Source organism: Bos grunniens, chromosome 5 (assembly GCF_055505025.1).
Source record: "Bos grunniens cultivar Pamir isolate PY7600 chromosome 5, Bosgru_T2T1.0, whole genome shotgun sequence".
Classification (NCBI taxonomy): Eukaryota; Metazoa; Chordata; class Mammalia; order Artiodactyla; family Bovidae; genus Bos; species Bos grunniens.
The window spans coordinates 12,853,963-12,878,399 of record NC_141169.1 but is presented as its reverse complement, the minus strand read 5'-3'; the positions used below and the strand labels follow the sequence as shown (position 1 = coordinate 12,878,399).

The 24,437-nt window shown below is 38.7% G+C and overlaps 1 long non-coding RNA gene across 1 annotated transcript in view; it reads right to left on the bottom strand.

The window, feature by feature from the left end:
- Positions 1–3,634: 3,634 nt before the first annotated feature.
- Positions 3,635–24,437, bottom strand: part of LOC147371331 (uncharacterized) — a 51,501-nt gene continuing 30,698 nt past the window's right edge. The window contains exon 2 of the long non-coding RNA XR_015163467.1: positions 3,635–3,792. This is a non-coding gene — a long non-coding RNA (uncharacterized LOC147371331). The remainder of the gene's footprint in view (positions 3,793–24,437) is intronic.

The following is a 24,437-nucleotide window of genomic DNA, read 5'->3' as shown; positions in this document are numbered from 1 at the left end:
CAGTCAATAATAGAGATACTGAATATATAAAAATTTCAAAGAGGATTCAGATAACAAAGGGAATTGATCTTAATATTGATTTAGATATTAATTTATATTACTATACAGATTAGAGATTTTCACAGTTAAAAGGCCAAATTTTAAAAAAGTTTAGTTTGTATTATTGAAATAAGAGCAAAATCTGAGAGAGTAGCACTGTGAACAAATTAATGGATATTCCTTATTAAATTATATGTCATCTAAAATGTATAACTTTAATTGGGAATCTGAAAAGGTTGATGAAACTCCAAGATCATGGCTTAGACAAGTTGTTACAAGTCTATCAAACAAAATTATATATTAAAAACATTATACAAATTAACAAATAATTTAGAAATTATTGGAATTATTTGATCACTGATTTATACTATAGGATATCATTATTTAGGATTTTACAATATATTGTATATTTAGAAACTAAAAGGAACTTTGTTTTAAATACTGATTTATATTACTATAGAGATTATCAAATCTTTTATACATGAACTCTAAAAAAAAAGGATATTTAGTTTCTCTATCTACCAATTTGTTATCTCATTTGTTAAGACATTCAAAAATTGAGTAGAAAAAGAGAGTGCTTATATCTTTGCAAGGGCTTCTTGCATAGCTCAAATGGTAAAGAATCTGCCTGCAAAGTGAGAGAGCTGGGTTCGATTGCTGGGTCAGGAAGATCCCCTGGAGAAGGTCATGGCAAACCTCTCCAGTATTGTTGCCTGAAGAATTCCATGGACAGAGGAGCCTGGTGGGCTACACTCCACGGTCTTACAAAGAGTCAGACACGACTGAGCGACTAACAGTACATCTTTGCATATTCCAGCCCTCAGGAAGCAGAAAGGGCAAGGAGATATGCCTTAGTGCCTAGCACTTCCAAGGTCTGGGCAGCCCATCTCAGGACATTTTAGGATGGAAGAAGCTACTATCATCTTTGATCAGGAACATGGGAAAGAGTAAGAGGGAACTGAAGATAGAGTTCCAGAGGAGGATAAAGGAAAGGGGGCCTGGCCTTACTGCAGCTGTAGACCACACTGCACAATCTGTCTTTTAGAGAGACCCTGACCTCAGCTCCATGATCTAATAGAATGTTCCTGAAGTTGGCTGTATCTGTTTTCTATTGCTGCTATAACAAATTACCACAAAATTAGGTTTAAATTTTCACCTGTTTATAGTTCATAGTTCTGTAACTCCAGAGTCTTGTAAGGGAAAAGCCAAAGAGAGAACTGACAGATGCACCGAGGCACAGGGAAGAAGGCCACGTGAAGATGCAGCCATAGGTCGGAGTTATGTAGCCAAGGGGTGCTTGGAGTCACTCGAAAGACAAAGAAGGGGTCTACCCCAGAGCCTGGCTTACCCTTTGATTTTTATATATATCTATATATATATAGATAGATAGATAGATAGATACAGATATAGATGATATAGATACATAACTGAATCACTTTGCTGAACACCTGATTCTAACACAACATTGTAAATCAACTATAGCTCAATTGAAAAAAACAAAAAGAAAAAAAAAACCCACACCTCAAATCTTCTGATCCCTATTCATAACCCTAAACTGAACCATAAGTTTTTAGTGGGAAGTACTTATAAAAAGTATTTTTGAAGACTTTCAACTGTGAAAAAAGTGACTATTAAAGTTTCCCTATATACAACGCAAGGTAATTTTGTTCACAAGGCCTGTGTCTGCTAAAGGTAAATAATAAAAATTTTACCAATTCAGGGGACTTCAATCACTCCCACTGCGAAATACACTCACCTGGAGGTTACTCAGTTAATTCAGTCTGTGTTTCTCATCTCTTTCTCTTTCTCCTGTTCTCTGGAGAAGGACTGTGGGTTCTCAGGGGGGCCGTGCCAATCCTGCCAAGTTGCCACCCCTGACCCTACTATCGTCTTCTGTTCTTCCTGGCCTCTGCTGAGGGCAATCCAATGTGTCTGCAAACAGCAGCTGGCCTCTGTAACACTCAGTGTCACAAGACCCAGCGCTGCAACAGCCTCCTTTTCTCCAGGCTTCTCCCATTCCACTCGTCCCAGCATCTCTTCTCTTCTCCTTGGAACTCGGCGAGTCTCTGAGGCTGTCTTTAGACCCAGACATTGGTACATCCTCTCAGGCATTCTACTTTACTGCTCAGTGAAAGTCGCTCAGTCGTGTCCAACTATTTGCAACCCTGTGGACTAATCCATGGAATGCTCTAGGCCAGAATACTGGAGTGGGTAGCTTTTCCCTTCTCCAGGGAATCTTCCCAATCCAGGGATCAAACCCAGGTCTCCCGCATTGCAGGCGGATTCTTTACCAGGGAGCCACCAGGGAAGCTTACTGCTCAGCGTCCATGTTAGAAACACGCGGTAGTACCTTGCAGAAGCCTGTAGTCTTTTATATTCTGGGAGCCTCTCAAATATATTCTGGATGTCTATCACTGTTTTCTAATTACACACACACACACACACACATATATAAAATTGAAGTATCAATGACTTACAATGTTTCAGGTTCACAGCAAGGTGATTCAGTTATACAAATACACATATATTCTTTTTCAGATTATTTTCTACTACAAGTTGTTGTAAGATATTGACTATAGGTCCCTGTGCTATACAGTAAACCTTTGTTGCTTATTACATATCTATTTTTAAAATTAGAAATCAAGCATTCCATTCATACTAAGTCAAACAAGTAGAATCAAAATGTCATACATTTTTTAGGCAAAAATTCATAAGTTTTCCAATATATATATATTATACATATAATTTGTATATATGTATACAAAAGCTTTTCTACTACACTTGGTAAAGGCTTCAGAAAGAACATAAAAAGAAGAAGAGATGGAGAAATTGGAAAAAATAAACTAAATGAAATGGGAACACTGACTATGAAACAGAAAAATTGAAACAAACTAGATAAAAGCAAAAGATCATCATATAATCCAGTTGTTTTTAAACATGGCTGCTCATTAGAAACATATCTGGAGCTCTGGAGAAAAAACAGAAATACCTGGGCATTTGCATTTTTCAAAAAATTCCAAGATAATTCTGATATTCATCTGGATTTTATAAAGTGATTATAGTTTCTTTTTTTTAATTAGATGGTAGTTTTGGTGATATAGAATTCTATTCTTTTTCTGTTGACTAATCATGATACAATCATATTGTATGAGTAACAGTTACATAATCACAATAGTAAAGGATGTATCACTGTTTTCCTTATGCTGCTACCCACACACTCCCATTCCAGAAATGTGGACCCATGAGGGATCCACAATCCAAGGTTGAGCTATGTCCTAGTAATTCTCCCTTATTATTCACTGTCCTAACTTCCTGAACTTTTTTTTTTTTTTTAACATTTAGTTATTATTTGGCCACACAGCATACAGGATCTTAGTTCCCAGACCAGGATCTTAGCTCCCCCTACAATGGGAGCTCAGAGTCTTAGGCATTAAACTGCAAGGGAAGTCTGCCCATCTTTTTGAAATAGACTATTGTCATAGATTTCCCCCTCACTCTCTGATTTATGCATAAACACTGTACTCTGAGACCTCTAAGGATCTCAGGCTTTGGAAATCATCAAGACGTTGTATCACTCAAAAAAGCTGAGCTTCTATAATAGAAAGGTTTGCTTTTACTTTTTTTTTTTTTCCTTGTGAAGCCTTATTTGAAACTTGAAGATGAGCCTTGTCTTCTTCGCAGTTACAGTCTCAGTGGCCCTGAGGGAATTCATAAGCAAAGATCTAGTGGCTCTCTGGATGGCAGGAGGCTAATCTGTACCAGACACCAAGAGGAAAAGAAGCTGAAGTTAGTTTACATCAAAATGTTAACCACAATACTTTACACAAGGCATCAGCAAAAAGGAAGTGCTACTAAAGGTTTCTTTTATATATTTTTCTTTTCCTATCATCTTTAAAATTTTAGTGAGATGCGATTCCTAGTAAAATAGCTGCCTGCAGTACAAATGGCCAAAATCCAGTTGAGTTAGCTATGAGTAACAGAGATAGAGATTTATAAAGGTACTGAGCTATCTCAAGTAATCCAGGGATAAAAATGAGGTTGCTCAGCTTACAATACAGCTGACACCAGGCATGTAACATCATCAAGACCATTGGCGTACCGGAACCAGCTCTGCTGCTGCTAAGTCATTTCAGTCGTGTCCGACTCTGTGCGACCCCATAGACGGCAGTCCACCAGGCTCCCCCATCCCTGGGATTCTCCAGGCAAGAACACTGGAGTGGGTTGCCATTTCAGTCAATTATTAAATTCAAGAATTTTATAAGCTGGTTGTAAAACACAATCATCATTAAAAATTAAACTTACAGTTAGTTAAGTTATATTATTTAGGTACTAATTTATCAGGTCTCACCAATTCTTAATTTTTTTTTTTACTATTATTTACTTTAATATTCTCTATTTGGTATTTTAGTATTATATAGGCTCCAGAAATTATTCAGATTTATTGTCTGTATGTTGGAAAAACTGTATAACAATGTGGTACGAGGAATCTCTTTCCAATTCACATTTGGTAACATCCCATTAGTTAGTCTGAAATCAGCCATAGGCTTCTCTGGTGGTTCAGATGATCTGCAATGTGGGAGACCCAGGTTCAATCCCTGGGTCAGAAAGATCCCCTGGAGAAGCGACTGGCTACCCACTCCAGTATTCTTGCCTGGAGAATCCCACAGACAGAGGAGCCTGGCAGGTTACCATTTAAAAGTTTGCAAAGAGTCAGACATGACTGAGTGGCTAAAACACACACACACACACACACACACACACACACACACACACACACACACAGAAAAATGTGTACCGCAGAAACTGGCCAATGCTACAAATAGCCCTTGTTTTTTAAGTAGGGAACTGATTGTTAAACATTGTCCAGCATACCAACATTCAGGACTGTCTCTGTCTTTATTTCCAATGTCTTTTTCTCTCATCCTTTCATACCTCTGCTTCACTGTTCCTCCTTTTTCCCTACTGGCCAGTTATCTCTGAGTTTTTATGTGTGTTGCAAAAAATATGGATACCAAGAAGTTTTAAGACTCACAATTTATAATCGAGGCATTCAAAGATAGTACTACTGTGCTAGCGTCAAGGGGATGAACTGAAATAAGCAAAAACTCCCAGAACAGGGATGCTGGGAGATGATCTCAAGATTACTTCTATATTGTCACAGTCACATCCCCTGATTAGACTTCTCCCTTGAGAGAGTTTCCCATATGGGTGCTCAGGGTATCTCCAGGAAGTCTGTCTCCTGGTGTCCTGATTGCTTTCTTTCCATTCTAGCTTCTTGCCACTGTCCTCGATGCAAATTAAAGAGTGTTGCCAGATTCAAATGACTAGATTGATTTCTTCCTCTCAAAGTGAGACTTTGACACAAGTTTAAACGAAGAAGTAGTCTTTCAAGCTGCCCAGGGAGGGCCAATAAAACAGAAAGATTCCTTTTGAAAGTAAGTTAAACTTTCACTAACCCCAGGAAGTTCAGAGGACTTATTTTTCCAAGCTCTCATAACTGTAGTTAATTTGCTGAAAAATGTATTCTATAAAATATGAAAGGTTCTTTATCAAAATTATTTCAAAGGCTAGGGACTCTCCTGAGCTTTCTTCCCAGCCAGGATGATAGAAAAATGCTTACTGGACAGAATGATGCAATTCAAGTCCCTCTACAAAGGTGACATATTATTCCAATTACATGACAAACCTGCATATAATTTCTCTGTTTGATATGAAGAAAGCAACCACCACAGGAAGCTCTTTGTTGAATTCTGTCATATGAAAATAAAATTCCAGAGATTCTGTTATTCTTCTTTTGAAGAATTAAAAAAAATTTTTTTAAGAATCAGCTGCCTCTCCTAGAAATCCATTTTTGATTAATGACACAAAATATTTAATGCTCTTCTCGTTGACTTTCATCCCCAAACCATTTATGTGCACTAGTTTCTTTAAAACAAAAAATCTGTGAGTAAAATATTTGCCACACAATTCAAAAGAATTTGTGTTTAAATGCTAAAGACTTTCTGATTTATCTTTTATTCCAACAATTCTATATAAACTTGACTTTCAAAGAAACCAAGAAAAAAATTGAGAATAGGCCATGTTATGATAAGATCAGATCAGTCGCTCAGTCGTGTCCGACTCTTTGTGACCCCATGAATCACAGCACGCCAGGCCTCCCTGTCCATCACCAACTCCCGGAGTTCACTCAGACTCAGGTCCATCGAGTCAGTGATGCCATCCAGGCATTTCATCCTGTAGTCCCCTTCTCCTCCTGCCCCCAATCCCTCCCAGCATCAGAGTCTTTTCCAATGAGTCAACTCTTCACATGAGGTGGCCAAAGTACTGGAGTTTCAGCTTTAGCATCATTCCTTCCCAAGAAATCCCAGGGCTTGATCTCTTTCAGAATGGACTGGTTGGATCTCCTTGCAGTCCAAGGGACTCTCAAGAGTCTTCTCCAACACCACAGTTCAAAAGCATCAATTCTTCAGTGCTCAGCCTTCTTCACAGTCCAACTCTCAGAAAGGTATATTTTAATTTCCAAAATTAGAACTCTTAACATTCTCATTAATATGGCCCTGGGTCATGTCTGATATCTGCTTTACCAGTTATGATGTTTAGATAACTAGGTCAGAGCTCACTCCATTACTCCCTTCCAAATATCTCTGCCCAGGTAATTTACCTCTAGGAATGGAGTCCTAAATTTTGAGGGAATTGTGATCAAATCCAGGTCAGAGACTCTAATGTGCATTTCTCAATCAATATCACTTAACACATCCCTGGACCTACAGAAGATGGCCAATAAACCTTGGTTGAATAAGAAATGGATGAAAGTGAGAAACCCTTCTTGAGAACTTCACACTTCAAGAGCAATGTATCTGTAATCCTTGGGAATACTAATTATAGTTTCCATGGTAGTTCAAACCTGCAGTTTTTTCTCATATGAAGAAAGAGAAAACAGAAATGTGTAATAGCTGAATTGTGTGTGTTATGTCATAATGTTGTTAATATGTGATATTTTAAATGCTTTCTACAAAGAAAAGCCTCTTGATGAGAGTGAAAGAGGAGAGTGAAAAAGTTGGCTTAAAGCTCAACATTCAGAAAACAAAAATCATGGCATCTGGTCCCATCACTTCATGGGAAATAGATGGGGAAGCAGTGGAAACAGTGTCAGACTTTATTTTTGGGGGCTCCAAAATTACTGCAGATGGTGATTGCAGCCATGGAATTAAAAGATGCTTACTCCTTGGAAGAAAAGTTATGGCCAACCTAGATAGCATATTCAAAAACAGAGACATTACTTTGCCAACAAAGGTCCATCTAGTTAAGGCTATGGTTTTTCCTGTGGTCATGTATGGATGTGAGAGTTGGACTGTGAAGAAGGCTGAGCACTGAAGAATTGATGCTTTTGAACTGTGGTGTTGGAAAAGACTCTTGAGAGTCCCTTGGACTGCAAGGAGATCCAACCAGTCCATTCTGAAGAAGATCAGCCCTGGGATTTCTTTGGAAGGAATGATGCTAAAGCTGAAACTCCAGTACTTTGGCCACCTCATGCGAAGAGTTGACTCAATGGAAAAGACTCTGATGCTGGGAGGGATTGGGGGCAGGAGGAAAAGGGGACAACACAGGATCAGATGGCTGGATGGCATCACCGACTCGATGGACATGAGTTTGGGTGAATTCCGGGAGTTGGTGATGGAAAGGGAGGCCTGGCATGCTGTAATTCATGGGGTCGTAAAGAGTCAGACACGACTGATCGACTGAACTGAACTGACAAAATTGGTAGTTAGAACTAGAGGCTGAATTAAATTCATATTAAAATAATTTTTGCAATAATATTTCATGGATGGTGCTGTGTACTTTCTACAGTATCATGTTAGCATAAGAGACATCAGACCTGGTTGCTCCTTTCTGAGTGATGAGAAGATTAATTAGTGAGTTTGTCTCATCCATCAAGTTCCTTGTCAACATTTACCTAATGGTTTTAGCAGCCACTGATGATCTTTTGCCAAATCCGTTATTCAACTAAGGATTATAAAATGTTGACATACTTAATTTTACCATGTCTTCTGAATTATCTGTTCTACTATAAATAATTTTTCCACATTAACTATTTGTTACCTTGAAATGTGGTTTGTATAGGAAAGGCAGAAGTGCTTGATTTATTTCCTTTCTTTACCGGTTTTCAGAATAATAAGATGCTGCTCTAGCAAATCAATGAGGCTGCCTTTTTTGTTTTTAGTATCATGAAGAATTCAGATTTTTCTTTATATATGTAATCTGTTTTATACAGTATGGTCATTCTTTTCAGTGCTAAATTTTTCATTTTTATGCCAGTGAGAACTTCAAGTTGGCTCCTGAGACCTTTTGACCTGACTCCTATAATCTTGCAATAGCTTCCCTGTCTTTAGTTCAACAACACATACTAGAATCATCTTTTTATTTCCTGTCAGAGACCTGGAACTAGTTTAAAAAGGATCTCTAGATCTTTTTCATGAGAAATAATAGAGACCAAAATCTGTGCACTAGAGTTGCTTATTTATACTAGGTTGCACTATCTGAAGGCCTTTTCAGTATACAAAGGTATGAAATAGGCTATTAAATTTTGTTATATTAGCAAGATAAAAACAAATAAGCTGTACTGATATTCCAATGGAAACATAAAGTCATTACATGACTTTTAGTTAATTTCACTGATTTTGCATTTCTCTTTATTTTACAAATGTTCCTAAAAACATTACCACAATTGTTTATTTTTTCTATTTTCCAACATATAATTAGTTTAAAATATCATTGCACAATGCAGTTAAATATTTTTTGATATTCTTTTGTTCTTAAACTAAATACTGCTGCTGCTGCTGCTAAGTCACTTCAGTCGTGTCCGACTCTGTGCGACCCCATAGATGGCCTCCACCAGGCTCCCCCATCCCTGGGATTCTCCAGGCAAGAACACTGGAGTGGGTTGCCATTTCCTTCTCCAATGCATAAAAGTGAAAAGTGAAAGTGAAGTTGCTCAGTTGTGTCCGACCCTCAGCGACCCCATGGACTGCAGCCTTCCAGGCTCCTCCGTCCATGGGATTTTCCAGGCAAGAGTACTAGGAATGTACAAATTGCTATGTGTTAAAGTCACTTGAAATAATGCTTCTCAATGTTCATTCATCTCACTTTTTTTTTTGATCACCAACATCTCAAATGCCTATTTTCTAAGGTGGAAGTATGAGTGCCTCTAGCTTTTCTATCATGTCTTCAAATCTCTATCTTAGCTTACCTTTAATACTTATACTTTTCACTTTTAGATGTTCAAGGTTATTAGAATATATAACTGGCTCTACAATTATTGGAATTTACTGTTTGATTTGGTTTGCTTTCTGAAATTTATAATTGCCTTTATTTTTTCTTGAACAGTTTGATTTTGTCATTATTAAACATACCATTTTTGTTTTTACAAATATCTTTCATAGAAAGACCCCCACTTTTCTGCCCTAAAATGCTTCATTTGCTGTCCAGCCTTGCTCCATAGCTGTCATTCTGCCTTTCTTTTATCCTCAGTTTTGCTTCTCTATTTTCTGACTCTCTCATTTACTCCCTTATTTTGCTGGGCTAAAGTCAAGTCCTTAAAAAGGTATTTGGGAGTTTTTCCAGACTCAGTATAAGTACTCCCTCAGATTCATGCAACTGTTCTGCTCTCCCTGAGTGCCTCAGCTCTCCACTTGGCATCTTGCCCACAGCAGTTCTACCAATGGCTCAATCCATTCCCACAGTCATGGAGCCAATTTTTTGTAGTTGCTGCCACAACTGCATTATGAAGAGACCCAACCAGGGTGCCAGTGATGGAAAGAAGAACCTGACCAAGTAGCTTCACTGGACCTGTACAGCTTCCAGAATCTTCCCAAAGAGATGGGCAACACAATCATGAGCTGCTATGATGTGGGTTAGACTTGAACAATAAGAGACCTGAGACAGAAAGAAGGTGACAGAATAGTTCTAAAGATTCTAAGTTCTTCTTCCTTGATTATGGAACATTCTGGAACGTAGAAGTTTATATGGCCTTTCCAAACCCAAGAATTGGTTGCCCAAATTAAAAACATTTGGCCAGCTCAAAGAAGTACCACTTTAATTTTCTACTCCTCCTTTTCTACTTTATTCCTCTCTTCCCCCCGCTCTTTCTCGCTTTCATGGAATTGGACTTCCTAATAAAGAGTCGGCGCCTTACTTTACTATTACGAGCTAAGCCCATCCTTGTCCTCTTTTTCTATATTTCTAAAATTTAACATCAGTGATGTAAAATTACAAGACTCCAGAGGGACAGTAGGCAAACTTTTATGACTAGTTTACCATTCTGAATGGCATGTCACTGTCACTAGCTTAGGAGATAGGCATGTCGCACTGGGCAAGTACATGCATTGGGGCCAAGGCAAGAAGAGTTTTCATTCAATCATTTACTCAGTGCATATCTGATAAACCTATGCCAGATGCATGGGATTCAGAAATACACGATACATTCTCATACTCTGATGATTTCTCATGGAAATATACCTATTTTCTGAACGAATACTCTGGCAATTTCTCAGTCGTGGTATACCTGTCATATACTTTGCTAAGTCATTTGCTAAGTCACTTCTGCTGCTGCTGCTGATGCTAAGTCACTTCAGTCGTGTCCGACTCTGTGCGACCCTGTAGACAACAGCCCACCAGGCTCCCCCGTCCCTGGGATTCTCCAGGCAAGAACACTGGAGTGGGTTGCCATTGCCTTCTCCAATGCATGAAAGTGAAAAGTGAAAGTGAAGTCTCATGTACTTTAATTTTTGTCAAAACTCCTCTGTTCTGTCCTTATTTCTAGGGAGTTGCATAACCTGAAGGTTGGCCTTTGAAGGTGGCAACAGAGTCTCAATCTCCTTATCTTTAACTAACTGTTTTTTAAAGCTTCTCTCTCTGACATGGCTGAGAAATGACTGTTCATAACACAGGCTGGAAACGATGCCGAAGGGAAAGTAACATTTTTCTCTTGTTCTTTTTTCTCAATTTACTAAGCTATTGCATCCACTTACTCATGTGTTTCTCACAACTCAGGAGGTAAACAGAGCGAGTGTTGTTTCTTCATTGCATAGAAGAGGAAATTGAGGCTCCAAGATTAAACTGTCTGGCTCATGGGTACTAAATGCAACATCAGGCAAGAATTCCAGTTATATGTCTTGGAGAATTTTTTTCAGTGGCATTTTAATAGAGTTTGAAGGCCCAGGTAGAAGATGGAAAGACACTAAAGGAATCTCTGGGCCTTCTGTTCTTAGCGCTACCTATGGACTCAATTACCTATGAACACAGGTACAGAAATCAATTTCAGAATTTCCAGACTCAAAGGAAGAGGGAAAGAACCAGGCTCAGGAGTAAGAAAGAGGTGGCCCTGGGCATCCAGGTAGCTCAGTCATCTTGTAGATTCTGTTCCTGACTGCTCTCAGCTCCAATTTATTCATTCTCATTCTTGGGTCCCACTTTCTTTGCATCAGGCTGTCCAACTCACCTGTTGAGTCTTGACGTGTGTTATGGGATCTTTTTATTTCCATTCATTCATTCAAATGTCCACAGGTTGTTATCTCACCACTGCTGGACACAGATTAGCTATTTACTAAAACTGTATTAAACCTACATGTACACCCTAATCTGAAATTCTGTTTCAGTCTTACTTATAAAAACTTGAGGCATTGCCTTTTCTTTTTCACTGTTTCTTTAATTTCTCGTCTTATGTCCTGACATGTTTATATTCGTAGAAGCAGTGCAGTAATTAGAACTTTTGGATAGTGAACAAAAGAAATTGACTCTGCTACACCAAGCGAGGAGAAGGAAATGGCAACCCACTCCAGTGTTCTTGCCTGGAGAATCCCAAGGACGGGGGAGCCTGGTGGACTTCTGTCTATGGGGTCGCACAGAGTCGGACACAACTGAAGTGACTTAGCAGCAGCAGCATACTAAACAAAAAACTTTAAAAATATATTAAAAAATAAATAAATGTGCATAATATGGGATAATTTGAAAATAGAAGGAAAGGCAAAAGAAACAGACTCACAAGGAGCAAAAAATGAGGTGGCTCCAGGGATCCAAGAGCTGAATTTAACTGATAGGCTTGTCAGCTTGCCACTGCTGAGATGACTCAGCTTCATCCGAGATGAAGGTTTTGTCCTAGATTCTGTGTTCAGAATTCAGAGTCCCAGAGAGTGAGTGGACTTTGTCAGCATTGTGTCCTCTACTCAAGCCCTCGCTGGGGGCCAACGTGCTCCTCAGTTCCCTAAGATGGCGGACAATGGCAAGAATGAACACCCCTCCCCCACACTTAAAGCACTATGTCAAAAATTAGGGGGAAATGGGTTGCAATCACCCAGTTTGCAGAGTATACTGGCAAGAGCAATGAGCTGGAACTGTTTCTGCTACTTAGCTGTGTGACTGTGTGAAACAACCAGTGTGCCATTTCATATTTCTACAATTCAGGTTTCTCATTGACAAAATACGAAGCTTAGACAGATGATAATTAATATTCCTTTTGTTGTTGTTGTTCCTAAAACTGTTTTTCCAACTTCACAGAGTTCTCCTCAGTAAGTAGTTTGTACTTTAGTGGTTTCATAGACCAGAAGCATTTCCTCTGCTTCCATTCAGAGCATTGTTCATGGATGAGCAACCCTCGTGTCTCACATCTTTGAAATCTTCCTTCTCACCAGTGCTCACCGTTCTGTGCTGACCCCAATACCTCTCCTTAGTCCTGGCCTTCACTAGCACAGCCTATTCTCTTCTGATGTATGATATTGCATCTCTTTAATACTGTCTATGAAATGCTTTCTTAGTTTCTTTTTCTACCAATAGTATAATCAGTAGAATACAGAAGTTATTTGCTTCTTTATTTTTGTTTTCCAAAGGAACCTTGTCAAACTGCTAGTAATGTTTTCAACCCAATTTTCCCCACCCAGATATTTTTTAAACTGTTAGAAAACTTAAAGTTTTCAAAAAGTTTTCTCTGTTTTATTCAGATATATTTTCTCCAGAACAGCCATTGAATTGGCCTTGAATAAACATTTGAGACAACTTTTGTGCCCACCTTACTCATGCTTTTTTAATGTGGATACCAATAATAATTTATTTTTTAATTCTTTCAATAGTTATATAGACTGGAGCTGAATTGATTCTATGTACTGCCATACACAATAGGCCACCTGAAGCAAGGAGCCAGCTCATTGGAAAAGATCCAATGCTGAGAAAGACTGAAGGCAAAAGGAGAAGGGTGTGGCAAAGGATGAGATGGTTAGATAGCATCACTGACTCAATGGGCATGAATTTAAGCAAACTCTAGGGGATTGTGGAGGACAGAGGAGCCTGGCATGCCGCAGTCCATAGGGTCGCAAAGAGTCAGACACGACTTAGTGACTGAAGAGCAACAACAAATTACCATAAGCAAAACAAAATTTTACTTTTTCATCCTCATGTAATATTAATTTTGTATTACCCACTAAGTTAAGCTCTATTACAAATGCAAAGATACACAAGGTATAGTCACTACCTTGTAGGAACTTATACATCCTAAGATTTTCAAGGGGAGATGAAACATAACAGGTCCCTAAAGTACAAATCTGTGTATAATGAGTGTCCTAAGACAGTAGTGATGCAGCGTTAAAAAGTGCAAAGAAGAGTGAAATTATCTCCATTCAGGTGAGCAGGGAAGGCTTCATGGGACAAGGAAATACTAGAACAAGGATCCAGGTAAAGAACAAACAGGTCTCCCATCATCCCCTCTCACTTCCCAATAATGGACTCCCCAAATACAATTAGTTAATTCATTCTTTACTCATTTGTACCCAGCTCTCCAGTGACTTTTCACTATGCTGGGGACAAAATCCCTTCCTCTTACTGTGGCTCACCTTCCACAGTAAGAGGAGAGGGTTTTTTCTCCTACCATTCTGACATTCACCTAAAGATCCTGAACTTTCCAGCCTTCTTTCTAAGTCTTGGATACAGCAAAGGACATTTGCTTTAGGACACTGGTTCTTATTGTTTTTTGCCAGAACTCTCGGCCCTCAGATTTTCATAGGACTGGTATTTGCTTATCATTTAAGTCTCACCCCAAACATCACAGCTGCACTGAGACCTTCCATGACCCCAGTCCAGATTAACACGTTTCCGACATTCTGCTGCATCACTCTACTTTGCTTCTTTTAACTTATCTGAAATTTTCTTCCTCATTTATTTGTTTGCTTTTTAAATTTCTACTTTCTCCTGACTAGAGTATTATCAATAGTTTTTATTATATGATAGGCCTTTATGTTAGACAGTAACACAAACATTTGGCTTTATTAGTATCTAATTTATTATTAATTTTATTATTAGAGTAAATAGTAAGTTTTTAAATTCTTCTAAAAACTACTTACAGAAATCAATAAAACAAAGTTCAAGAATTTAGTGAAATTCCCCAAACTTTTAAATATATCTTACCGAACAAACACTTTATGTTTTAGGTTACTTTAATGTTTTAAACACCTTTTGAAAATAGACAGCACACTACTATAATGATTACAAAATTAATAAACACATTAACTCTAAAACCAAGAATAAAGTTATATATCTATTATTTCTTCTCTTATTTTCCTTGGTTTCCATTAAGAACCCTACACGGGGTTTTGCTAATCTCACCAGATCTTTAAGAAAATGCTATCATTTTAGCCTAACTAGGTTTTGAGTCGGAGAAGGCAATGGCACCCCACTCCAGTACTCTTGCCTGGAAAATCCCATGGATGGAGGAGCCTGGTGGGCTGCAGTCCATGGGGTCACTAAGAGTCAGACACGACTGAGTGACTTCACTTTCACTTTTCACTTTCATGCATTGGAGAAGAAAACGGCAACCCACTCCAGTGTTCTTGCCTGGAGAATCCCAGAGACAGGGGAGCCTGGTGGGCTGCCGTCTGTGGGCTCACACAGAGTCGGACACGACTGAAGCGACTTAGCAGCAGCAGCAGCAGCAGGTTTTGAGTGGCTCAGACGGTAAAGAATCTGCCTACAATGCAGGAGACCCAGGTTCAATCCCCGAGTCAGGAATATACCCTGGAGACAGGAATGGCAACCCACTCCAGTATTCTTGCCTGGAGAATTCCATGGACAGAGGAGCCTGATGGGCTACATACAGTCCATGGGTCATAACAAGTCGGACATGACTGAGTGACTAATACTTTCACTTCATGAAAAGTTTTAATTCTTAGTTGAGACACGGCCCTGACTGAGCAGTCTAAGATGATTTCTAGGCTGCTAACCAGTAGTAAATTTCTTTTTCTAGTAAAATTCTAATCATTGCATTGTGAGGCTTTTAACTTTTTTGTTTTATTTATATAAAAGTTTTAATTTTTTGAGACACAGTGGCTTTCAAAGAGGTAAGGAATTCTTCTAAGTTTTATCCTATCCACTGCCTTGTCACATTGATATATTAGTGTGGTTTGTCAGTACTATTAAAATCATATATATTTCTTATTAGTATTTTATTTTAATTAGTTGGACCATCAAGAATTGTCAACTCCTAGGAGATGAGGGATAGTGTCTGCATAGTCAGCTTTACTCTTTTGTACATTTGGTTAATTCATCATTTAGAACACTCTGTTGAATCCTCCTTTTGCTTGATTATTGTGTGTGACCAGTGAAGCTGATTAGCTGCAGACACCCTTTGAATTTGATCAATTACATGTGCTGATCAGGCTTTCCTTCTCTTGCTACTGAATCTACTTTTGCTGGGATAACCTGGCTTCCTTATGGACTCACTGGATCAAAGAAAGTACATACCTAAACTTTATAGATAGATATTTAGGTAATTTTTTTTATATATTAGCAATTCCTTATATATTTGGATCAATAAAATATGAAGCATATTCTATTAGATACACTCTTCTATATTGTAATACCTTTTGGGGATCTCATACAAACTTTTCTTGTTTGAGTATTATTAGGAACTTCCAGCCTTTCTAAGAGTCAACTTCTTTAGTTAACTTTAGTCACAAAAATTATCATTAATCTTATTTTCAGTTCAGTTCAGTTCAGTCGCTCAGTCATGTCTGACTCTTTGCGACCCCATGAATCGCAGCACGCCAGGCCTCCCTGTCCTTTGCAAATAAACTTGGCCAGTAAGAGCCTCTTTAATTTCCCTTTCTTTATTTCAGCACTTGTGCTGACATTTTTAAAGCATGCTTGTGTCCAGCAACATCCTTTGGAGTTCAGTTTCCTTATTTATAAAATTAGTACAAATAGATTGGCCCAGGTTCATACAGATTCTTTTTTCTGCACTAAAATTTGGCATCATCTACCTTTCAAAGAGCCTTTATTGTGTGCATATGTGCACATGTGTGTGTAGATTAGAGATCAAAATATGGATGCTAGAAACATATAATGAGATCTGGGTCACTGACAATAGTTCCAAAGCTGGAATACATGTCACAAATCTGCAGTTTTCCCCATTCAGCATGTCACATGACTGCACTGATATAGACACACACATATATATGAATATATAAAAATATGATAAAGTATGTATTTAAGAGAGAATAAAAATATATAAAAGCATAAACCCGAAAAAAGTAGGTGTTTAAACATTTAAGGTGGAAGACTCCTGGGAAGGTGGTGGCAGTGGGACCTTAGTTCCCCTACCAGGGATTGAACCCAGGCCCCCAGTGTGGAAGCATCAAGTCCTAACCCTTGGACAGCCAGGGAATTCCTGGTGGCAGAATTTTTAAATTTCCTCAAATCTCATCATGTAAATAGGTACAGGGAATAGGGGAGCAAAACCTAAAACCTACATGGACAACGTCTATCAGTAGGTTAACTATAAACTTTCAAATATGAGCAGGTGAAGACCAACCACCATCACCAAGAAGAATCACACAGTTTCAACAACGTTGTGAGAGAAAGCAGAAGAAAGACAAAAGTTTCTGATGTCTCCAGAGCTGAAAAGTATCCAAATTGCCAGCAGGTACTCACTGGTAAACTCATCAAGATATTTCAAGGCTAGCAGCTGGAATCAGGAGGGAGAAGCAGGCCTGAATTCACAGTGTGAGCTAAGAGACCATGGTATGTAAAGTGGTGCTAGAAAAATCTGGTCTTCATAAGCCATTGAGAGTAATCAGCTAAAATTCCCTTTCAGTATCAAATCTTGCATCAAGTATAAAATACTGAAAATAGAACTCCCAATTAGGGGAAAAAAAGACAAAAAATGGTTCAGGAAAATATTGGAGAGAAAGAATCAGAGTTAGAAGATCTTATAAAAATGTCAACTTTTATTATTGAACACATTTGGAAAATTACAGGAGGAAATCTAGCGCTGTGATTCTAGGAAAGCTATCTGGATTTCCCTCTCTGTAATACAGAAAAATGCAAAACATATGAAAAGCATAACAAAAGAGGATTTTATAAAGAGAAAATTTTATAATAAGAAAGAAAATGAGAAGCAAAATAATATCCTTACAGATAATGAAGGCATGCCAGGATGATCTGAATGCAAAAATAGATGAAAACTATAACCAAATTCTTCAAAGTGAGATTAGATGATTTAAGAAAATGTTAATAACCAGGAAATAACATAAATCTTAATTCTAAAATTTTAGAACTTATATAATTGGAGAACAGGAGAAGAAATAGAAAAATTTGAAATTTGAGCTTACAAATGTAGAAAATCTTTAATAAATGAAAATGTCATTTCAGAATGGAAGACTCAAACAGGAAGGACACAAGAGAAAATCAATAAACACACTGAATGCCTTAAGAGAAATAGAAAGCAAATGATAAAAAAATGAAAAAGAAGTAGGATGTTAAAAAGTATTTGAAAAACAGTGACAATTATAAGTTGACAGGCAAGGAAGACTAAGCACACACATAAAAGGGGATCCTCGGGGCAGAAGCTAAAGCAACAGAAGAGAACAAATACCAGAATATATACATCAAAAGGCCCTTTCTGAAACAAAAGATGGCTTGAAACTACCTGGTGAAAGGGCCACTGCATTCCTGCTTCAGTTCAGTTCAGTTGTTGTGTCCTACTCTTTGCGACCCCATGAATTGAAGCACACCAGGCCTCCCTGTCCATCACCAACTCCCAGAGTTCACTCAGACTCATGTCCATCCAGTCAGTGATGCCATCCAGCCATCTCATCCTCTGTCGTCCCCTTCTCCTCCTGCCCCCAGTCCCTCCCAGCATCAGAGTCTTTTCCAATGAGTCAACTCTTCGCATGAGGTGGCCAAAGTATTGGAGTTTCAGCTTCAGCATCAGTGCTTCCAATGAACACCCAGGACTGATCTCCTTTAGGATGGACTGGTTGGATCTCCTTGCAGTCCAAGGGACTTTCAGGAGTCTTCTCCAACACCACAGTTCAAAAGCATCAATTCTTTGGCGCTCAGCCTTCTTCACAGTCCAACTCTCACATCCATACATGACCACAGGAAAAACCATAGCCTTGCTTATGTAATAGCTAATTCTAATAGCTTGTGTCTTTCTTGTAATATTTTGTCAAACAGCCACTAGAAGCTAAGACTTGCTACTAATATTTTGTCTTTCAACTTCTTCTCTTAAAGCTCTAATTCTAATAGGTACATTAGCTGCTTTATAATTTATTTTGGTGACCATTTTACCATGTGTTTTGTTACTGCCTAATATGAATCCCCATCTTTACAGCCACAGATAGAAGTTTTCTCACTCATCAACCACCACCAGCCCTTAACCCAACTCCACATATTCCTTTTCGCTATAGCACTCCATTTCTGGTGCTATTAGCCAGGATAGATTATGCTGCAGTTACTAACAATCACAAAATCTCAGTGACTGAAACAATAAGTTTTTTTTCTTCCTCATGTTGTATCTCTACTGCACGTCAACTAGAGACTCTGCTTCATGGTTTTCTTATTCTGGGATCCAGTCCTTCATCTGGATCACTGCCAGTAGCCATGTCAAAGGAAGAGAGTAAACAAGGATCTCAGATCAACAATTAAATCTGGAAGTAACTCATATATAACTCCTTTACAAGAACTAATAACATAGCCTTGTCTAAACACAACGGGGTCAGGAAATATATACCTATCTTAGAAAGGGAATGAAACAGTATTTGCCAAAAAACACTAATGACCATCAACACAAAGAGAAACAAATGATATTTTATATTTTGCTTTTAGCAAAGCAAAGTCGCATCGTGACCCATTAGATGCTATAATAATCAGTGATTAAGCCTTTCTGTTGCTGGTAAATACTTAGACTGTTTTGCTATAAATATTGCTACATTGAACATCTTTGTACATAAATAACTGTATAAGTAAAAGTAAAGCTTTCAGATTGGAGAAAGAAAAATGCAGCCTTGACATGACTTACAGACAGCTTTCTGTTGTTTGAAGCTGGTGTGGCACTCACAGCTGGACCACACTGTGCTCTTGTTGGATATACACAATCTGTGGAATGCCAGCATCAAACAAGGTCACTCTGAAACTGCGATAAAATTAGTCTAAACAAGGCTACTTCACAATTTCTTCTCAGCACTGATAAAAAACAAGGTCTCTGTACAAACACCACAAAATACCAAACAGCCCCTCTTGCAATTTAATAAGACTGGCTGCAGGTTTTTTTTTTTTTTTTTTACTAATTTACAGCTCTAGCCTCATTCTAATCTGCCCTCTCTCCAGGTAAGATTAACTGAGATACTCAGTCATAGACTTGTTGCAACTTTCTGACAGCACCCAATAGAGGGGAAAATTCCCTCTTCCTTGGACTCTTCCTCAAAGCATCCAATCAAAGCTGATATCTCCTAACAGGGAGTTAGAATGTGTCTAACAGCTCTGTCTTCTAATTTCATTTCACTCCTAGTGAGAGTTGCACTTGGTAGGCTATGCCCTGATTCTAGCTTATAGCCACTTTCTTGTTGGCCCACACAGAAAAGACCTATAGAATAAACTGGGTTGGCCAGAAAGTTCATTTGAGTTTTTCCGTAAGATGGTACAAAAAAATAAAAGCTTTTTTGCCAACTGAATCACTTTCCTTTTAATTTGAATTAGCTGCCATTTAAAAATGGAAAAGGATTTCCATCAATAGGCAGATTTATCAATACTGGGCCTACAATTCCAATTGGTTGGAACTAAGTAACACCTATGATAAGGGCTAAGTCACACTGGCTCCAGTTTTCCAGTCTCCATAGTTCCATTACCTTACACTGGTCATTGGTTCCTTTGTTTATTTACCTGTCTGGTTTCCCTGGGCTTTCGGGTTAGTTATTCTGCTAATAGCATGCAGATAACAGGAATGAAGAAGAAAAGAGGGGTCAGACTTGCTTCCATGTAGAATACTTAAACAAAGACCCCACAGGATATCTTAACTATTTTAGACTAATTTCTGTTTTTCTCAAAAGTATTCACTGAATTGCCCGTTCTGCAGGAGTCCTTAATAAAAGATTAATTGAAAAAATAAGAATTACTTTTCCAAAACCTGTGAATTGCAAAGGCAGTCAACATAAGAAATCTTAAAATTATTTTCTTTTGCTTAATTTGATATATTATATATGCATAAAAACCCATCTCCTATTTGAATGCTACTTTAATGAAAGTGCTAATGGTGGCATAAGGCTTTTTAAGTTTAAAAAGATCTAAAAATATCACTTCATTCTTATCTACAAAACATTCTACTTTGTATCAATCCAGCTTGACTGAGTCTAAATGACACTCAGTGGCACACTTTAGTTCTTTAGAAAAGGCTTTACTAACAAGCAAATGTAACCGCAAGATGCTATCAGCCCTTCTAAGAAGGAAAAGGAAATCAGTCCTAGGCTGGTGACATGTCTGGGAGGATTGCCTGCCTTCTTGAAGTCAAAGGGGACAGGCATATATTTGAAGAGAGCCTGAATCCTGCCCAACCTGACTCTTGGTGGATTACAGCTGTCAGTTATAAAAAGCAGCATTATATAGATAAGAGCTCTTATTTTTAAAATAAAAATCTATCACACTCAAAACTTTGTTTAGGTATGATATGAACATTGGAACAATAGATATATCTAGTAAGTGCTTTTAGTATATACATTCAAACATTATATGTGAAAATACACTATCATAAATATTCTATAAAATTTTATAAATATTATGCATGTTATATTTCTTTAGAAGAAATATATGCTTATTTCTTTGCCTTAAGATTCAAGGTCAAGATTCAGGTTGAAGGCATATAAATTCTGTTTAGTGTTCAAAGTCTAATCTTTTCATTGATGAGTCTGAATATGGAGTTGGACACAATAAAGAGGAAAAGTGAAGTCAAAGGCTATTGAATCATAATAATAGCCACCAGTACCAAGTACTTACTATGTGTCATGCATGGTATTAAAAACTCTTTGCATATTTTCACAGAATCTTTATAATATATCCTTATTATTCCCATTTTCTTCACGCAGGGACTCTTCGGTTCAGTTCAGTTGCTCAGTCGTGTCCGACTCTTTGTGACCCCATGAATGGCAGCACGCCAGGCCTCCCTGTCCATCACCAACTCCCAGAGTTCACTCATACTCATGTCCATCAAGTCAGTGATGCCATCCAGCCATCTCATCCTCTGCCGTCCCCTTCTCCTCCTGCCCCCAATACCTCCCAGCATCAGGGTCTTTTCCAGTGAGTCAACTCTTCGCATGAGGTGGCCAGCGTATTGGAGTTTCAGCCTCAGCATCAGTCCTTCCAATGAATATTCAGGACTGATTTCCTTTAGGATTGACTGGTTGGATCTCCTTGCAGTCCAAAGGACTCTCAAGAGTCTTCTCCAACACCACAGTTCAAAAGCATCAATTCTTCAGCCCTCAGCTTTCTTCACAGTCCAACTCTCACATCCATACAAGACCACTGGAAAAACCATAGCCTTGACTAGATGGACCTTTGTTGGCAAAGTAATGTCTCTGCTTTTGAATATGCTATCTAGGATGGTCATAACTTTCCTTCCAAGGAGTAAGCGTCTTTTAATTTCATGGCTGCAGTCACCATCTGCAGTGATTTTGGAGCCCAGAAAAATAAAGTCTGACACTGTTTCCACTGTTTCCCCATCTATTTCCCATGAAGTGATGGGACCAGAAGCCATGATCTTAGTTTTCTGAATGCTGAGCTTTAAGCCAGCTTTTCACTCTCCTCTTTCGCTTTCATCGAGAGGCTTTTTAGTTCCTTTTCACTTTCTGCCATATGAGTGGTGTCATCTGCATATCTGAGGTGATTGATATTTCTCCCAGCAATCTTGATTCCAGCTTGTGCTTCTTCCAGTCCAGCATTTCTCATGATGTACTCTGCATATAAGTTAAATAAGCAGGGTGACAATATACAGCCTTGACGTACTCCTTTTCCTATTTGGAACCAGTCTGTTGTTCCATGTCCAGTTCTAACTGTTGCTTCCTGACCTGCATATAGGTTTCTCAAGAGGCAGGTCAGGTGGTTTGCTATTCCCATCTCTTGAAGAATTGTCCACAGTTTATTGTGACCCACACAGTCAAAGGCTTTGGCATAGTCAATAAAGCAGAAATAGATGTTTTTCTGGAACTCTCTTGCTTTTTCCATGATCCAGCAGATGTTGGCAATTTGATCTCTGGTTCCTCTGCCTTTTCTAAAACCAGCTTGAATATCTGGAAGTTCATGGTTCACATATTGCTGAAGCCTCTCTTGGAGAATTTTGAGCATTACTTTACTAGCGTGTGAGATGAGTGCAATTGTGCGGTAGTTTGAGCATTCTTTGGCATTGCCTTTCTTTGGGATTGGAATGAAAACTGACCTTTTCTAGTCCTGTGGCCACTGCTGAGTTTTCCGAATTTGCTGGCATATTGAGTGCAGCACTTTACTCTAGAAGGGTTTGAAATGCTATTCTGTTTTAGGAGCATGTAGTCTTTGTTGGGAATCCTGGCCCAGAAATCAAGAGAAAGATATTCAGAAGGAGGGTGCAAGCTGGAGATACATTCACGTACTAGATTGTTCAGTAGCAGGTTACTCTCTCTAGTATTTCCCTTTAGTTAAGTCTTAGGCAAATATTTCAGGCCAGGTGAGCTTCATTAATTTACTTGTTGTCTTTGTGCAATTTAGGACTTCCCCGATGGCTCAGCAGTAAAGAATCTGTCTACAATGCAGGAGACACAGAAGACGTGGGTTCGGTCCCTGGAGAAGAAATGGCAACCCACTCCAGTACCTGAAAAATCCCATAGACAAAGGAGTCTGACTGTAGCCCAGAAGTGTACCTTCCATAGGGTCACAAAGAGTCGGACATGACTGAGAGACTGAGCACAACTCATTATTTGTGTAAATGAGAAAAAAGGACTCCCCTCTGGGTAGGCAAAGCTGGCCAGGAGAATGTGAACTGCGTTTTTACCAACACTAGCTCAGTTTGTCAGAAGCCCTTGCACAGAACACAGCCTACAGAACAATTTCCTATGTCTCTGGCTGAAAAAAATCCCACAAAGCTGAAGCAGTGGCCCCTGAGTTCATAACAGTAGGGGCATGATGATGTGTCCTGACATTCAAGAGGACGCTGAATCTCAGGGTCAGTCGATAGCTCAGTAACTCCTGTTCACACACAGGTTGTTTTCTTTCAAGAGACTTAGCAAGCCTGAACTTACTTTTTATCAAGGAAGTTATAGCAGTCCTTTAGTTAGGCTGACTGCCATTTAGAAGATAAGGACCTCAAACAGATTAGGAGAAAAAGACTACCTTTAAAAAGCAATACTCAGGTGGCACTAGTGGTAAAGAACCTGCCTGCCAATGCAAGAGATACAAGAGACGCGGGTTCGATCCCTGGCTGGGAAAGATCCCCTGGAGGAGGGCATGGCAACTCAGTCCAGTATCCTTGCCTGGAGAATCCCATGGACAGAGGAGCCTGTTGGCCTACTGTCCATAGGTTGCAAAGGGTTAGCATGACTAACGCGCCTTAGTGTGCATGCATAAACTACATTAATATGAAAAAGCAAAGACATTGTTAGCTTGTTAACTACAAGTAGTGGAAGATTACACTATGATCCACCTGGGATGCTTCCTAGAGAACAGTGATTGGAAGAGTCAAAGAAGCAGAAATAGTAGATCAGTGTGAGGAAATTTTGAACTGGAACATGGAAGATATCTGGAAGTGGAAAACTGGGCAAGGATATTGAAACAAAAGAGATTAAGTAATATGAGAGCCTTGATCACAACTTGAAAAAAATTATGCTTAATGCTATCTATCTAGCAAGTTCCATCTTGATTACTTACTATTTGATCTTTACCAAAGCATTTGGCCTCTCTCTCTGAATGCTTGTTTACTGACCTATAAAAGAAAGTTAAGGATTAAGGGAAGTGCAATTACAATATCTACCTTAAGTACCTCTCTGATGGTTAAGCCAAATGATGTAGGTTGAAGTGCTTTGCAACCCTTGATGCACTATGTCAAGTGGTGTACCTATTTACAA